We start from the raw sequence: 19,344 nt of genomic DNA on the forward strand, positions 1-19,344 counted from the left end.
AATATGGTCTGGGAGTTTGTCATTCTGAACACCACAGTACCATAATAGCTTAACTGAAAACTGAGAAGTTTGATATCAAACTTCTCAGCACAATAAACCCACACTAATGCCAATGTGGGATTTAATGAAAAATGCACTCAGAGGGCATCTTAGAGAGATGCCCCATGAAAACTACCTAAATCTAGTGGCCTGCCTAAGTGGCTGCTCGGCAGCTACCACCACCAGACATGTGTCTGGACCCCTGGGTCGGGAGCCTGCCACTCTCTGGTCCTGAAACAAAGCATATCCTGGGTCGAGGTGCCAAGCCTCCTCCCCCAAATTAGGCTGGGTCCATGAAGGGGAAGCTTCAAAGGCTTACCGCCTTTGTGAGCTACCTCACGCATTTGCTGCTCCCAGCAACTGGCCCCACCGGTTCTGACCCCCACTGTGGGTGGGAGAATCAGCAGGAAAACCTAGTTAGGAAGAGAGGTGTGCCCACCTTTGCCAACAACACCCCGCAGGTGGGGAAGGCGAGGTGAAACACAACTCTTAGTCCCCCCCATCTTGCAGATGGGGGACCCAGCCAACCTTAGTAAGGCCTATGCAACTCTGAACCTTGCCTTCTCAGAACCGAGCCAAATAGAAAAAGAAGGACCGAACAGCCGTGCGGAGAGAAGAAGAGAAGGACACCAACTGACTTGGCCCCAGTCCTACTGGTCTGTCCTGACCTCAGACTCCTCCAACAGAACCTCTGTGCATCCTGCAGCCGGCAGTCCTCGAAAACCTGGAGAACCTGTGTTTGCGACTAAAATGGACTTGTTCTCCAATTAGCACCAGAATTGCTCAAAAGTAACCAACTCTGACTCTGGTCAACTCTGGGGCATATTATCAAGAAACGGCGTTAAAATTATCGCCGCTTTAGCGGCAGAAAATTGCCGCTAAATTGGCGATAATGGGCTTGATAATATGCCCTTGAGAATTCCCATAGAAGCTCATGTTCTGGTGTCAACATGGGCTTCTATTGGAATTCTCTGCGGCATATTATCAAGCCCATTATCGCCGCTTTAGTGGCAGTTTTCTGCCGCTAAAGTGGCGATAATTTTAACGCCGTGCTTGATAATATGCCCCTCTGTGAGTCCCCATCACTCCGGTCCTGTAGCCCTGATCCCAAGTGAGCCAACACCCAGAGTGGGTCCTCCTAGCAATCCTAGCTTGGATCCCAGTGACCCCTGAACCTCAACAATCTCCCAAACCCAACCTGCAGCCAACCACCGGAAGATCCCCTAAACCGCAACCGAAGGTGACACTGTGACTGAAGCAGTCCAGAAAGAGCAACCATGACCTTCCGACCGACTCCTTCACTGAACGCTTGCTGTCACAGGACGCTGACTCACAGAGACCCAATTTGCCTCAACAGCAGCTGACTGACTCTGAGGGAACCGTGACCAAATCTGCAGTGTCGGCCAAGACCGCATCCTACACCCAGCCGCCTCTGTGCCACTGGCGGTGTAGTTCTTGTGTTCGCCATTTGGCCCTACCTTGCTGACCTCGACCCCAAAAGCTTTTGTTTCCTAATCTGATGGCCTCCTTGCCGTAGTCTCCTCGCCCACGACAGTGCTTAGCCCGTTGGCTAACAGGTGGTCCATGCACTCTGCACACAGCTGGCCCTGTGCCGCTGGTGGTGCGATTCGAGTGCCCAACTGACCAAATCCTACCTACAGACCAGTAAATCCAGGTCTGTCTTCTCAGGACTAAATGTGGCTTGTACTAAGCTTACAAAACAAATGATCTCCTTTCTCTTCACGTAGGAAATGCACCAGCCTAGTACCTAGAGATACCTGGCTGTGTAAGAAAAGTACCTGAAAAGTAATCCTGACTATTTGTGAATACAAAGTAATGATTCGGTAACTGCTTCACTGCATTCAAACTGTATTTAAACTGCATATGCTTGCAAAGTATTTTTATGCTTACCTATACCAGGCCTGGCTTAGTTTTAGAAAATAAACATACCTAAATATTATTTTTATACAAAACAAATTGGTCAGAGTTCAGTCCTTGAGTGCCTATAATCATTGCTTGCCTGAGTGTGTAAAATAAATGCTTAGCACTACAGACTGATAAGGCCTTACCGCTCACCCACACTACCAGAAATAGAAGGTAAGGTATTGTCTACTTTTACCTGTGCCTACCTTTGGGAATTCACTGGACTCTGTGCACACCATATCTTACTTTGGTATAGTACATACAGAGCCAACTTCCTACATTGGTGGATCAGCTGTGTGATATACAACTTTGCATTTGTTGGATTGACTTGGTCAACACCTGATCACATGATATACCTCTTAAATTGTCTTTAGAATTCTGAATTTTTGAATTAACACATTTTTCCAAATTACTAAAAGTATTGTTAGGGTCTTGGTTAAGTCCCTTTAGAATTTTAGAAAAATAAAAGTTCACTATAGTTAGTAAGAGGGGTTAGAGTTATTTTTAGAATGTCTCTTAACAAGAACCCAACTGTTAGTGAAAACATCACCAATGACATGAAGAGCTCGACCTCATCCCTTATCTCCATTTAACATTTAAGGAGTTAAGGTCTCTATGTAAACTTAAAAACATTACCATGGGGTTCAATCCCATCAAACAAAGGCTCCAGAAGCTGTTGGCGGGGTATGATAAGGCTTTATCTCAAGAAAGTACTCCCCTGATACCTTAATCTTATTCAACTCGATGGGTCCCGATCAAACATAGATGTAAGTGGGAAAGGAAGCAAGGCCATTTTGTTTTATATACCCTCACACACCCTAGTGGTGTCATGCTTCATCATCGGGTCACCCTGACGCCTAAAAATCAGGATGGGCTCGACCATATTTCAGGGAGCTCTTAGAGAAGTTTTTGGCCAGGGGGAATAAAGATTAAACATCGCAGACAGATCCCAGTTTCCCTTTATTCTTTATTCTTGGATCTGCCCGGGATATTAGAATTGTAACCAACAGGTAGGGTCGTCTGGGATATTATGGTCCTAAGACCCTAGTGTCGTGCCATTAGGGTCTTACGACTTTTAGGCGTCAGGGTGACCTGATGATGAAGCATGACACCACTAAGGTGTTTGAGGGTATATAAAACAAAAGGGACTTGATTCCTTTCCCACTTCCTAGTGGCGTACCACTTTTAGCTTCATGAAGGGATCTTACATCTGTGTTTGATCGGGACCCATCGAGTTGAATAAGATTAAGGTATAAGGGGAGTACTTTCTTGTGATAAAGTGTTCTAACACGGGGGCGTACTCCCACTTGTGAGTTCCTCTTGACCCCTTTTGGCTAACAAGCGTTACTCCTGTATATTACTGTGTATGATAAGGACCATCCCTCTGAGCTAGGTGAAGAACTCTCAGATGGAGAAGAGGATGGGCAGATGAGGATACCTTCCAACCCCCCTCATGTTCTAGGGAGAACAGGGTCCCTGTGCCCCTGACTCCAAGAATACAACTCACAGCACCTAGATCCTACACAGGTGGGTCAGGTACTTCTGAGTCCATTGAGGACAGCCTCGATGAGGAGACCAACCTCTTAGTGAAGTTGACCAAAAGATTAGATCTGGAGACCAGACTCCTGGTACTGGAGAAAGAAAGAGCAGATATGGACTTCGATCCCATAAATGGTAGCAGCAACATACTAAATAAGGACAGAGAGCAGTCTTATGGTCCCAATATTCCCAAAGGGATTTTCCCTGAATTTGAGGAAGGTGATGACATCACCAAAAGGTTCACAGCCTTTGAGAGGGCTTGTGAAATGAGGAAAGTGAAAAAGTCACACTGGAGGGCACACCTTTGGGAACTGTTCACTGGTAACTGCAGGGACAGACTCCTGACCCTTACAGGGGCAGATACTGGATCATATGACCTGAAGAACACTCTGATTGAGGGCTTTGGCCTCACAATTTAGGAATATAGGATTAGATTCAGGGAGGCTGACAAACCCCAAAACTAACCCTGGATTGACTTCGTAGACTACTCAGTTAAGACACTAGATGGCTGGTTAGCTGGAAACAAGGTGCATGATTTCAATGGACTTTACATTCTTTTTATGAAAGAACATATTTTGAGCAGTTGCACTAATGAGAAGTTACATCAACATCTGGTGGATCTAGGTCTAAATTCTCCCACAAATTTGGAAAGATGTAAGACCACTGGGTCAAGACGAGGGAAACCAACACATCCACTGGAGGTGACCAAAAGAAAGGGTTTACAAAAACTCTCCAGGGGAATGGGGGTGAGAAGCTTAAAGAAGTATTTACAATACCCCTGAATAAATGGGATTGGACTAGTATAGAAACCCTGATGGAGACGGGTGCCAGCATCATTATGATGAGAGACACACTGGTTTCCCCAGAGCAATACCTGATTGGAAAGTCTTATCCAGTCACCAATGCTGACAGTGTTACAACTAACCATGCCATGGCTCTGGTGACATTAGACTGTGGCCAGGGCCGGGGGAGGGGGGGTTTACTGGACTGAAACAGGTAGTGGTCTCTCCAAAACATCCAGCTGTCTGTCTGCTTGAAAATGACCTGGTCACCTTAGCATGGGCTGAGGTCGTATTGAAAACCCTTGTAGCAATGCTAGATATCCCTGAGATTGTATGTGTCAAAACCAGAGCATAGAGCAGAAAACAGGGTGAAAACGAAGACTTGGAGCCTAATAGTATGGCCCAACCTTTCGCGAGAAAAGGTAAGAAGACGAGTAATCCAGTTTCTGAACAACAAAAGACTCAGGACCCCTGTCCTCAGGTAGAGGACTTGGAAGCCCCAGAGGGAACTGAGCCCAACGAACCTGACCCTTACCAGGTTGAGCTATTAGGCCCAGGGGGACCCTCTAGGGAACAGCTGTGCTTCGGACAGCAGGCCTGTCCAACTCTTGAAGGCCTGAGCCAGCAAGCTGCTGCACAGAAAAAGGGAGATGTCAGTGGTACCGACAGAGCCTATTGGGAGGAGGGACTCCTGTACGCTGAGGCCAAAGACCCCAACCCTAGTGCCACTAGGTGAGTGGTAGTGCCTCAAATGTATAGAGAGTTCTTACTTGCTTTGGTTCATGACATGCCCCTAGCTGGTCATCTTAGCCATACCAAGACCTGGGAAAGGCTACTCAGCCACTTTCACTGGCCCCAGATATCCCAGAAGGTAAAGGAGTTTGTCAGCTCCTGTGTCACCTGTCATGTCTGTGGTAAAACAAGTGGGCACCAAACAACCCTCTTAATGCCACTACCAGTGGTCGGGGTTCCCTTAGAAAGGGTAGCTGTGGACATAGTAGGTCCACTGGAACCTAACACAGAATTGAGAAACAAATGTATACTGGTGGTAGTGGATCATGCTACCAGGTACCCTGAGGCAATTCCCCTTAGGACTACTACAGCTACTGCAATAGCCAAGGCCCTCATTGGTGTCTTTACCAGGGTAGGGTTTCTTAAGGAGGTTGTGTCAGATAGAGGATCAAACTTCATGTCTGCATACCTCAAACACATGGGGAAAGAGTGTGGAATACAGTACAAGTTTACTACACACTATCACCCACAAACCAATGGTCTTGTTGAGAGGTTCGACAAGACATTGAAGGGCATGATCATGGGGCTCCCTGAAAAACTCAAAAGGAGATGGGATGTCCTCTTGCCATGCCTGCTTTTTGCCTACAAGGAAGTGCCTCAGAAGGGAGTAGGGTTTTCCTCCTTTGAACTTCTGTTTGACCATCCTGTCAGGGGACCACTCTGTCTTGTTAGAGAGGGTTGGGAGAAACCTCTCCATGAACCCAAACAGGATATTGTGGACTATGTATTAGGCCTAAGGTTCAGAATGGCAGAGTACATGGAAAAAGCTTCCAAACATCTTGAGGCCAGTCAGGAGCTCCTGAAGCACTGGTATGACCAAAAAGCTGCACTGGTGGAATTCCAACCAGGTCAAAAGGTGTGGGTAAGACCTTGACTCCGGTCATATGCCTGCACTCTCCCCGCAGCTCCTGATCGCCGTCGCTCTCTGCGGAGCCCCCGGCCCTGGGTGTTCGAGGCTGCTGCCTCCAAGGTTTCTGTGATCTTGTGCTGTGCTAATTTGTGATTTCTCTGCTGCCTGTTACTTTTGTTTTCTTCTGTGCCCGCTTCTCCAGCCTCTGCTTCGTTTTTATTTAGTCCGTGTTACTTAAGTTCTCTTTTCTGTGCCCGCTATTTTTAGCTCTTTCCCCATTCCCGCCACTGCTGCCCTGGCCCCGCCCCTCTACCCATGCCCATTCTTCCCCCTCCCAGCTGAGCCTCCCTCCCCTCCCTTATATTATGCAGACTGCTGCGCGGTCGCGCAGCAGACGTGCGCAACGGGCATACCGCTGGCACGCCAAAGGCGCAGCTAAGGCAAGCCCTTCTGTGCCCGTCCGCACCTGGACCACGCCCAGTGCCAGAACCCTTGGCCCCTGTGAGTACCACGAAACACGATGACGCTACGGCAACGACTTCCTCCACGGACTCAACACCGGCCAATCATCTAACTGCTTCCAGGAGAGCCCGACTCTCACCCATGGACCCTTCACCTGCTGTGACTGCAGCTTCACCAGCCGCCGCACACCCACACACCCCACCCCACCCTTCAGAGCAGAACGCAACCACCTCAGATGCATACTACTCAACACCCGCTCCATCCACAAGCACGCGGTCGAACTTTGGGACCTACTCGACTCAGCCTCCCCGGACATCGCCTTCCATGCAGAGACCTGGATGAACCCCTCCTCGGCACCCGACATCGCCACTGCCATCCCAGATGGTTACAAGATCACCAAAAGGGCCCACACCAACAAACCAGGAGGAGGAATCGCCATTGTCTACAGAAATACCCTTAGAGTCTCGACCTGCACGACAGACACCTCCAGTGCCGCTGATCACATGCACTTTCAGATCCAAACCGACACCAACACCACTCTCAGAGGAACACTGGTCTACAGACCCCCCGGCCCACGGCCACGGCTCATCAAGGATATCTTCGACATCATCAGCATGCACGCCCTTGCGTCCTCAGACTACATCCTCCTCGGAGACCTGAATTTCCACCTCGAGAAAGCCGACAACAGCAGCTCCGCTGCTCTGCTTGATAACCTGACCAACCTCAGACTCAAACAGCTCATCACGACCACTACCCACACCGTCGGTCACACCCTCGACCCCATCCTTTCAGCCAGCAACCACGTCAACTTCAGCCACATCACCGAACTCCACTGGACCGACAACCACTGAGTCCACTTCACCTTCAAAAAACCCACTGCGCACCATCACCCGCTAAGAATCCCCTACCGCAGCTGGAACGAGGTCACGGAAGACCAGCTCATCATCGCCCTCGCTTGAGACCCATCGACAAACCCCATCGACACCGATACAGCCGCCAGCAACCTCAGGCAATGGATCGATGACTGCGTCAACACCCTCGCCCCGATCAAAAAACCCTCAAACAAATGCACCGATAGAAAGGCCAGATGGTTCACCACGACCTCCAGGAAACCAAGCAGACCTGCCGTAGACTCGAGAAAAGGTGGCGCCATGAAAAGACGCTGGAAAACCACACAGCCTTTAAGAGCGCCATCCGCAAGCACCAACAACTCATCCGAGCCACCAAAAGGACCTCCTTCAAGGAACGCATCGACAACAACGCACACAACAGCAAAGAGCTCTTCAACATTGTAAAGGAGCTCTCCAACCCCAGCACCAACTCCGACATCCCGCCGTCGCAAGACCTCTGCGACTCCCTAGCCACCTTCTTTCACCGCAAGATCGTAGACATCCACGACAGCTTCAACACCCAGACCCCCCCAACAGCCGCCAACACTGCCGAACCACTGCTCCAAGCCTCACCAACCACCAACCACCTGCTCTCCTGGACCCACATCAACGACGGCGACATCATCAAGACCATAAACACCATCCACTCCGGCTCACCAACCGACCCCTGCCCTCACCACATCTTCAACAAAGCAAACTGCATCATCACTCCCCAACTTCGGAAGATCATCAACAGCTCCTTCGAGATCGCCACCTTCCTGGAAAGCTGGAAGCACACCGAGATCAACGCCCTACTCAAGAAACCCACAGCGGACCCAAAGGACCTCAAGAACTTCTGGCCCATCTCCCTCCTCCCGTTCCTGGCAAAAGTCATCGAAAAGATCGCCAACAAGCAACTGACCCACTTCCTCGATGAAAACAACATCCTGGACCAGTCCCAATCCGGTTTCCGTAGCAACCACAGCACGGTACCGCCCTCATAGCTGCCATAGATGACATCAGGACCCTACTGGACAACGGCGAAACCGTGGCCCTCATCCTCCTGGACCTTTCGGCTGTCTTCGACACCGTCTGCCACCACACCCTATGCACACTCCTACACGACGTGGGATTACGTAACAAAATCTTGGACTGGATCACCTCCTTCCTCACCAACAGAACCCAGAGGGTCCGCCTCCCGCCCTTCCGTTCCGAAGCCACCAGGATCACCTGCGGCGTACCCCAAGGATGATCCCTCAGCCCTATCCTCTTCAACGTCTACATGGCTCCACTCGCCAACATCGCCCGCTCGCCCAACCTCAACATCGTGTCCTACGCCGACGACACTCAACTGATCCTCTCGCTCACCAAAAACCCTGCCGCCACCAAAACCAACCTCCACGAAGGAATGAATGCAGTCACCAACTGGATGCAGACCAGCCGCCTGAAACTTAACTCGGACAAGACAGAAGTCCTCATCCTTGGATCCACCCCCTCAGCCTGGGATGACTCTTGGTGGCCAGCCACACTGGGAGTCGCACCCACACCCACTGACCACGCACGCAACCTGGGAGTCATCCTGGACTCATCGCTCTCAATAACCCTGCAAGTCAACGCCATCTCCTTCTCCTTCTTCAACACCCTTCGCAAGCTCCGCAAGATCTACAGATGGATCCCCACCAAAACCAGAAGGACAGTCACTCAGGCCCTTGTCAGCAGCAGGTTTGACTACAGCAACACCCTCTATGCAGGAACCACGGCTAAACTCCAGAAGAGACTCCAACGCATACAGAACGCCTCTGCATGCCTCATCCTCGACATTCCCTGCCACACCCACATCACTGCCCACTTGATGGAACTGCACTGGCTCCCAGTAAAGGAGAGGATCACCTTCAAGCTCCTCACCCCCGCCCACAAACACTACACAACACTGGACCAGCATACCTCAACAAGCGTCTCACCTTCTACACATCAACTCGCCAGCTGCGCTCCACCGACCTTGCCCTTGCCGCCATCCAACGCATCCACAGGACCTCCACCAGTGGCAGATCCTTCTCCTACCTCGCCGCCAAGACGTGTAACACCCTCCCCACACAGCTGCGACAGACCCAGGACCTGTTGACCTTCAGGTGACTTCTCAAGACCTGGCTGTTCGAGCAGTAGCTGCACCCTCACCCCTCAGCGCCTTGAAACCCTCACAGGTGATTAGTGTGCTCTACAAATATATGATTGATTGATTGGGTTCTGGAGCTTGTGGCACCAAGGGCTGTCCAAGACAAATGGAGTACCCCTTACCCCATCTTAGAGAAGAAAAGCAAGCTCACCTACTTGGTGGACCCGGGCTCAAGCAGGACCCCCAAAAGGGTGATCCATGTAAACCGCCTCAAGCTTTTCCATGACGGGGCTGACATAACCATGCTGATTGTTACTGATGAGGATCAGGAGATAAAGAGTGAACCTATCCCTGACCTCCTCTCTTACAGCCCCAAAGATGGGTCAGTGGATAAATTTGTCTATTCAGACACCCTCACTGCCCAACAGCAGGCTGACTGTAAGCAAGTCTTACAGCAGTATGCAAAGCTCTTCTCCTTGACCCCTGGTCAGACAAACTGTTGTACCCATGATGTGGTCACCGGGAACAGTGTACCTGTCAAAAGCAAAATCTATTGACAGTCCGATCAAGTCAAGAAAAGCATCAGAGCTGAAGTCAGCAAGATGCTGGACCTAGGGGTAATTGAGCCCTCTGAGAGCTCTGGGTTCTTGTCCCCAAACCTAATCCACAGGGAGGATAGAGAGAAATTAGGTTCTGTGTGGACTATAGAGGACTTAACTCTGTCACCAAGACAGATGCTCAGTCTATCCCAAGAATTGATGAATTGATAGATACATTGGGTGCAGCCAAATTTCTAAGTACCTTTGACTTAACTGCAGGGTACTAGCAGATTGCATGGCACCTGGAAAAGAGAAAACAGCATTCTCCACACCTTATGGGCATTATCAGTGTACTGTTATGCCCTTTGGTTTAAAGACTGCCCATGCCACCTTCCGAGGGTTGGTGAACCAAGACCTTGCTGGATTTGAGGCCTTTAGTACTCCACATCTTGATGATATTGCTGTCTTTAGCTGTATCTGGCAGGATCACCTGACCCACCAGGGGAAGGTTTTAAATGCCATGAAAACTGCAGGCCTAAATATCAAGTCATCCAAATGCCAGATAGGGCCGGGAACCATTGTATACTTGGGCCACCTTGTTGGTGGGGGCCAAGTACAGCCTTTACAACCCATGATTCAGTCCATCCTGGACTGGGAAGCTCCAACAACCCAGACACAAGTCAGGGCATTCCTTGGCTTGAGTGGGTTCTACAGGAGGTTTGTGAAAGGGTATGGATCCATTGTGACACACCTCACAGAACTCACCTCCAAGTAGATGCCCAAAAAGGTAAAGTGGACAGTGAGCTGTCAAATGTCTTTTGACACCTTGAAGGAGGCAATGTGCTCAGCACCAATTCTCAAAGTTCCAGATTATACCAAGAAGTTCATTGTGCAGACTGATTCCTCTGAGTTAGGGATAGGAGAGATACTATCCCAGACCAATGATGAAGGACAAGACCGGCCTGTTGCTTTTATTAGCAGGAGGTTGCTCCCCAGGGAGCAGGGTTGGAGTGCCATTGAGAGAGAGGCCTTTGCTGTGGTTTGGTCCCTGAAGAAGTTGACACCATACTGGTTTGGTACTCAGTTCACAGTTCAAACTGACCACAGACCTCTCAAATGGCTTATGCAAATGAAAGTGAAAAATCCTAAACTTTGTAGGTGGTCCATCTTCCTACAGGGAATGGGCTTTACAATGGAACATAGATCTGGGACTGCCCATGCCAATGCAGATGGACTTTCAAGGTTCTTCCACTTAGACACGGAAGACTCTCTAGGGAAAGGATTGTCTCATCCTCTTTCATTTGGGGGACGTTGTGTAGAAAAGTGCCACTTTTTGCATAGTTGCTCCCACTTTTGCCTAATGTTCAAGTACTTTGACTGAGTGCACCCTTGGTTCCTTCCAACCAGGTACCCAGGGCCTATGTTCTTTCCCTAAAACTGTACTGTTGCAAAACCCAATTGGCAACTCTCTGGCCACATGTAAGCCCCTTGTAAAAGGTACCCTAGGTACTAAGGGCACTGTGACCAGGGAAGGCCTCTAAAGGTTGCAGCACTTATTGAGGCACCCTTAGAGGCCTTGTACTTTTACACACACATACTGCCATTGCAGGCTGCGTGTTTTGGTGCGGAAAAAAAGTGAAAAGAGGACATGGCACACATCCCTGCTTGCCATGCCTACAACCCACTGCCATGGGATAGGTAAGTTACCCCTCTAGCTGTGTGCACTATACGAGTGGTGAGGTCACAGGTGCATGAGCCCTGTACCCCTATCATGTCTAAGTTCATTCTTAGACATTGTTAGTGCAGTAATGCCATGAAAAGTATAAGGTCTGGGAGTTTGTCATTGCGAACTCCAGAGTACCATAATGGCTTTACTGAAAACTGGGAAGTTTGATATCAAACTTTTCAGCACATTAAACCCACACTGCTGCCAGTGCACTCAGAGGGCATTTTAGAGAATGCCCCCTGAACAATTACCTAAATCTAGTGTCCTGGCTGAGTGACTGCTCGCCAGCTGCCATCATCAGACATGTTTCTGGACCCTTGGGTCAAGAGCCTGCCGCTCTCTCGGTCCTGAAACAAAGCACATCCTGGGTTGAGGTGCCAAGCCTCCTCCCCCAGGATGGGCTGGGTCCACAAAGAGGAAGCTTCAAAGGCTTGCTGCCTTTGTGAGCTATGCCAGCCATTTGCTACTCCCAGCGACTGGCCCCCACCAGATCTGACCCCAACTATGGGTGGGAGAATCGGCAGGAAAACCAAGTTAGGAAGAGAGGGGTCCCCACCTTTGCAAACCCCACCCCTCAGGTGGGGAGGAGAGGTGAAGCACAATTCTCAGTTCCCTTCATCTTGCGGATGGGGGGACCCAGCCAACCGGAGTGAGGCCTATGCCCCCCTTCCCACTGGCGGGTGGCATAATAGGGGGTGTACCCATCCCAAGGAAGGGACCTATTGGTATTTAGGGGCAACCCTGAACCTTTCCTCCTTGGACCCAAGCCGAAAAGAAGAAGCAAGAAGAAGAAGGACTGAACAGCTGTGTGGAGAGAAGAAGAGGAAGACACCAACTGACTTGGCCCCAGCCTTATTGGCCTGTCCCGACCTCAGACTCCTCCAACAGAACCTCGGTGCATCCTGCATCCAGCAGTCCTCAAAAACCTGGAGAACCTGCCCTGAGTTTGCCGCTAAAAAGGACTTGTACTCCCATGAGCACCAGGTTTGCTCAAAAGTAACCAACTCTGACTCCGTTCCCTGCGCCCCGAGCCTGAGTAAGCCAACATCCTGAGGGGGTCCTCCCAGCAATCCTAGCTTGGATCCCAGTGACCCTTGAACCTCAACAAGCTCCCAAACCCAACCTCCAGCCAACAACCGGAAGGTCCCCTCAACCACAATCGAAGGCGACAGACGGACTGACTCCGTGACCGAAGCGGTCCAGAAAGAGCAACCACGACTGTCCGACCTACTCTGTCACCGAACCCTTGCAGTCACATAATGACTGCTACCAAAGACCCCATTCACCTCAATGCATCCTACACCCAGCTGCCTCTGTGCCGCTGGCGGTGTAGTTCTTGTGTTGGCCATTTGGCCCTACTGTGCTGACCTTGACCCCAGGAGCTTTTGTTTCCCAATCTGGTGGCCTGCTTTCTGCAATCCCTTGCCCACAACCATGTTTAGCCCATTTGCTAACGTGTGGTCCCTGCACTCTGCACACGGCCGCCTCTGTGCCCCTGGTGGTGCGACTCGAGTGCCCAACTGACCTAATCCTACCCACGGACCCCTAAATCTAGTTCTGTCTGCTCAGGACTAAATGTGGCTCGTGAGTAATAGTGTAAACCTGTTGTAAGCTTACAAAACACATTTTCTCCTTTTCCCTTCCTGCAGGAAATGTACCAGCCTAGTACCTAGAGATTTGTGGCTGTGTAAGAAAAGCATCTGAAAGGTAATTCTGAATATTTGCGAATATAAAGTAACGATTCTGTAAACTGATTCACTGCATTCAAACTGTATTTGAACTGCATGTGCTTGCAAAGTATTTTTATTCTTACCAGTACCAGGCCTGGCTTGGTTCTAGAAAATAAATATAATAAATAATATTTTTATAGAAAACAAATTGGTCAGAGTTCAGTCCTTGAGCGTGTGCAATCATTTCTTGCCTGAGTGTGTACAATAGATGCTTAGCACTACCCTCAGATAAGGCCTTACCGCTCACCCACAATACTACAAATAAAGAGTAAGGTATTGTCTACTTTTACTTCTACCTACCTCTGGACTCTGTGCACACTATATCTTACTTTAGTATAGTATATACAGAGCCAGCTTCTAGCAATTTACTACTGCAGATATAATCTATACACTGGGGCAGAGTACTTTACAGTAGCAAAACCATTTACATTGTGCAGAATCCTTTGGTGAATTACTAACAGATGTAAATGAAGGCCTGTTGGACAGTAAGTGTAAGTTCACAGCCAAAAATACGTTTATGAATTAGCTTTAAAGTAAGCTCTTTCTCTTGAGGTCCCATTACACAGACATCACACAGATTGCATGGACCATAAACCTCAGGAGCCTTTTATGAGTGTATATTTGAGTTCTCAATAATGAGTCCCAGTTTAAATCTGCTGAGAATTTCACAGCTGTAGGAATTAGAAACCCAGCACAGCTACTTATTCATCTTAGTTATAGTGCTAATTGGACCATATGCCATGACAGGTGGCATAAATGATTCCAGAGATTCCTTCTCAATTGACTTTTAGATTGGGTAGCATGTTTCATTTCTCTCTTGTCAGGAACATGCATGATTCCCTAAATCATTGAATCTCAACATATGTGTAGGGGTGGGGACGATACCACTCTATAATCAATAGGCTTGTGCATGAAGCGAAAGGATGGAGCATTTGCTTTGGTGATGAAGTGTCTTACTTGTTAAGAAGTCACAAAATAATGTTGGCAAAATGTACATAACCACTGTTTTAGGTGCATCTAGAAACCACAAGCATGGGGAGTAAGATGCTTGAAAAGAGTATGTTCAGCATGTTTTTTATCTCGTGTGAACTGTTACAAGACGTGTAAGAAATTGGTGTATTAGTTGAGGGGAATAACTACCCACCTCAAGAAATACACAGTCCTTATAAGTGCGAATGACAAAAGTCCCTAAATTAATCTGAGTTCAACCCCTGGGTTAGCTATGGTACAGAACAGACAGGCTTAACTTAGAGGTAATGTGCACAGTACTTATGCCGTACCAAAACAGTAATATAGCCAAAACACAGCACAAGAAAAATCCCAAACCAATTTAGAAAAATAAAGGAAATGACAATAAAACAAAAAAATCCAATAAACGGAACTGGAAATATTATTTTTTTAAGTTTTAAACGAAAATAGGTCCGAAAAGCATTAAGTGCCAAACCAAGGTCAATTGGTCTTTAGTAGAGCAGTATATAGGTGTGATCTGAAGCCATCCACGATGGAGCACGGGTTGGATACAGAAACCATGTTCGACCTGGTCAGATGTGTTATGTTCAGTCTTAGTCTCTGGAATGGAAGTCCAAAACCTTAAGCAGGGTAAGGCAGCAGGCTGGGGCTGAGAAAAGCACCACAAGGTCAGAGAGCCATCAGACGAGGTCCCAGAGTCGCAGTTGACTTTTGAAAGGAAAGCACAGTGCCTGACGAATTTGAAGTTCGCGCTCAAGAAAGGCCAATTGCTAGCTGGATAATTATAGTGCCTTCACCTGGGGAAGACATCTACATTCTCACTTAGTTACTTTTTTGGAACTCGGATTCCTCCAGCAGGCTGTAGCTGAAGAGGGCTCCACAAGGCTTAATACTTCCTTTTTGCCATCTCACTGAATCAGATTTGCTGCTGTAGAAAAGCTTCGAGTGGAGAAACCTGTATCTTCAGGATAGCGGTAATGCACCTCAATGACAACACAACTCAGTGGCAGGTTTGTCCTACTCCTCTGGAGTTGTTTGGAGTCAAAAAGATTCTAAGTACCAGGTTTCTCAAGATGTTAGGAGTACTTATTGACACAGGGTTTTAGGACCTCAGTGTGATAAGCTGGCCTGGTATATGATGTACACTTATGCAAGTGGACACCTTGCACCAGTCCAGTTAACCCTTATGGTGATTTAAGAGGTCTTAGACAACCTTAGAAAGCTCTCTAAGTGGTAGCTGTGGAGAGCAGCCTTCAGGCTTAGTCCAGGAGTGTAAAGCAGCTTGTTTTATCAGAATGCAATCTTATAGTATAGATCAAATGACCACACAGGGTATTTATAAAAATATGTATTGATTATATAATACTCTCTAAAACGTTTAGGTATCTCCTGCACAGAGATAAACACAATGCACACAATACTTTGCAAAGAAATACAGTAAATTGCACAAAATACAAGTGGACCCCAGGGGGGAACCAAAGCATATACTAAGAGAGTGGTATAAGAACCATGGCTTGGGTTAAGACAATGTCGAGAGGACATGGAAGTGCTGGGGACCCAAGCAACCGCCCAAGGTGAGTGACTAGGAACTCCATGGAGAGCGTGTGCAGTGTGGGAACACAACTTTGTGCTCAGTACAACTCTACTTGTAAGTTGTAGTTGGAATTTTGAAGATTAAGGACCGTTCCCAGTGAACCATGAAGAAACCCTGTGGAAGACAGAAGGTTGGAGAGCCACCCCACTCATGGATACCTTAGTGCCCACGTTCCCTACACCATGGAAGCAGGTTGCATAGGTGTGAAGTGGTGCCGGAACCCAGTGGAGGACTTCAGGAAAGTGCCGCTGCTGATGAAGGAGACAGTGTCCGGTGGAATCCAAAGGTGGATTCTAGATGAGAGGTACCTGCAAGCAGAGGGTACAGAGTCTATGTCACTCAGGAGTGACCAGGAGATCTGGAAGACAAATGCCCACCAATGTCGGGAGTTGCAGGAGAGTTGACGAGGACCTTGACTCTGCAGCTGTGAGAACCAGGTGATGCTGAGGATACCAGGAGTCATGCACAAGTTGTCCCACGAAGGATGTCCAGTGCTGAGGGGTTGGTGTCTGGCGGGAACACCAACAAGCCTTTGCAAATACAACCAATGCAAGAGTTGAAGAAAGAGCAACGTCAGGACCAGCAAGGTCATGGGGACTCACCACAAGAAGGGGAGTCAGGGCAGGCCCCGTGCAATCAGGGAAGCCCAAGAGAAGCCAAGGTGACCCTTAAATGGACCCACAGGCTGGAGGCACTGAAGTCATGAGAGGACCTTAATCAGCTCACTGAAAGAGGCAGACCACGATGCACAACAGTGTGTTGGGGCTGAAATTTCTAGTCACTGGAGGTGCTCAAGGTTGGGGCTACTTGGAACCCAAAGATTTTCTAGGAAGTAAGCCAACAAGCCTTTGCAACTGCAAGTTGATGGGGTGCACAGGGGTTTGGTTATTGCAACCCACACGAGGGATACTGGCCTCAAAGTTTGTGAGAGGACAGGACAAGCCTCGGGAGCTGTGAAAAACCACCACCTGTGTTGCAGAACTTTTCAGAATCCGGAGGAGTTCAAGATCAGCAGACCAGTCGACTTAGTTGTGGTTCCTGTGAATGCAGGGGAGTGACTCCTTCACTCCAAAGGAGATTCCTTCAAGTGTCTTTAATGCCCACAAGCCTGGGAAGGGTTCCTGTATGGTACACAGGCACAGACAATGCAGCAGACTGGAAGGGAGACGAAGTCGAGCCCAAATAAAGTCCAGCGAAGTCCAGGGTGCCCAGACGGTAGAAGAAGAAGTTGTGTCTGATCTGAATCTTATCCCATGATAAATCTAGGGACCCACCCACAAGTAAGCCCTTAAGTACCCTAAGTAAAGGGTTGGGACGATTTAGGGGACCCTCCCATGTGAAGAGTCTGGACAGGGGGATGTTACTCCCATGTCCTTTGTCCAGTTTTTCGCCAGAGCGGGAGCCAACAGCTCCAGAGATTGTTTGAACTGGACTATGCATGGGGAAACCAAATGGGCCCCTCATGCAGACTGAGTGGTGCTGGCAATCGCACCCACCCTGCCCCAAAACACTAAAACCTGTCTGGGAGGTGGTCACACCTCCCTGTGACAGGATGCCTATGTTCTGTCTTCCCCTGCTCGAGCTTGGCTCAGATGCAGGAGGGCAGAATCATGTCTCTGGTCAGCAGCAACCATTTTGTGCTGTCTGGATCTAGAAGGCTGATACCAGGGACACTGAGAGCCTAAAGGAGAGCTCTTCCACTACTTGGAATCATACCTCCCACATCGTTTACTGTGTTCCTACCTCCCACACCGTTTATGGCGTGGGGTATAATTCCAACATGTTTGATACCAAACATGATAGGATTCATTGCAGCCAGTTTCGAGATGGGCATTGAGTAATTATGCAGTGCCCCTCTATATGGTATATGGCTGCTTCACTTGCAACCCGAGAGAATGGGCTTTGTAGGCTGTAGGGGGGGTCCTGCTCATGCAGGGGCACCCTCACTCTTAGAACCACGCGTCCTGCCTTCAGGATTGCAAAGGCCTGCTATAGGGGTGTGTTAGAAATGGGATTTCTGGCTGGCTAAGGTGTGCGCCAAAGCCAGGCAGAAAACACCACTCTAGTCAGGGCAAGGAAGTTACACACCAAAGATAACCCCTACTCACCCCTTTGGTAGCTTGGCACGAGCTGTCAGGCTTATCCCGGAGGCAATGTGTAAAGCATATGCGCACGCACACAGCAATAACATCCCAGGCCCACCACAAAAGAAACTCCAAACAAGGTTATATATAAAAATAGCCTTTGTATTATCATAACACATTAGAATCGTAAGCGCATATGATACAGGGTGCCACCTGGCACTAGGCCATATTTACAAGGGATTATTTACACATGACAGGGCCACCTCGACCACTGTCCGGACCATCACAAAGGGAACTTAGTAAATGTCGAACTTAGCATAAACATAGAACACAACCAGTAACTACTGGTAACCTCTGTACTTAGCGTCAGCCTGTAACATAAACCATATTATGCACAGTATCAAATTAGGCGCCAAACGCATTGTACGCCAACCTCATCAGCATAAACACATTATGCTATTCTCTCACAAGTCTAAACACATTAGACCCTAACCTCCTAAGTATAACTACATTAGGGAATAAATCTTACTAGCATACACCATAATATGTGAACCAACCTCATAACCATAAAACACATTGAGAAGTATCACCACAGGTGCATAAACCATTCTACAGGAATCACATTTCCTAGCACCAAAATCACATTAGGGCCTGGCGCCCTATTTACCTCCCAGTCCCCCTGGCCAACTGGCTATCTCAGAAAAGGGGCTCAAATGCCCTATGTCCCGAAAGTCAGGGCTGCTGCCAATGCAGCGACAGTTAAGGGTGCGCGCTTTGCGCAGGCCTAAACGTAGCAGCTGGCACTAATTGCTGCGCAGCTGGGGAAGGACTGGCACCTCTGTGCCACTTCTGTCCCTCTCAGGAATTGCGCCTAAACGGTGCAGCTGCCCACTACTTGCTTGGCAGCTAAAAGTAGGGAAAATGCGGTCTCAGTGACCCTTTAAACAAAGGCGCCAAACGTTGGAGCCACGCACGGGCTCTAAAAATACACATGTCCCAATGGAGCGCACTGGCTCCTGAAATAATCCTGCCATAATAAAGAGAAAGAACTGCCCCCTCGGTGGAGCCATCGGGTTCTAATATACTGAGGCCAATCGTTGGAGCCACCTAGGCTCTAAGAATAAACATGCCCACAAGCGTTGGAGCCATCTGGCTCTGAAAATAAACATGTCCTATTGTTGCAGCTGACCCCTGCAAAGTGGGGCAGCTGGAGAGTAATACCCCACAGGGGCGGCGCGGGACCTCGGGACCCCCCCCCCCCGGTGCCCTTTAAAACCAATATCGCCACGTTGGAGCGGCCCGCTGCACAAACGGGGCCGCTCTGACCGTGTGC

The sequence above is a fragment of the Triturus cristatus genome, chromosome 2_2 (assembly GCF_964204655.1).
Source record: "Triturus cristatus chromosome 2_2, aTriCri1.1, whole genome shotgun sequence".
Taxonomy (NCBI): Eukaryota; Metazoa; Chordata; class Amphibia; order Caudata; family Salamandridae; genus Triturus; species Triturus cristatus.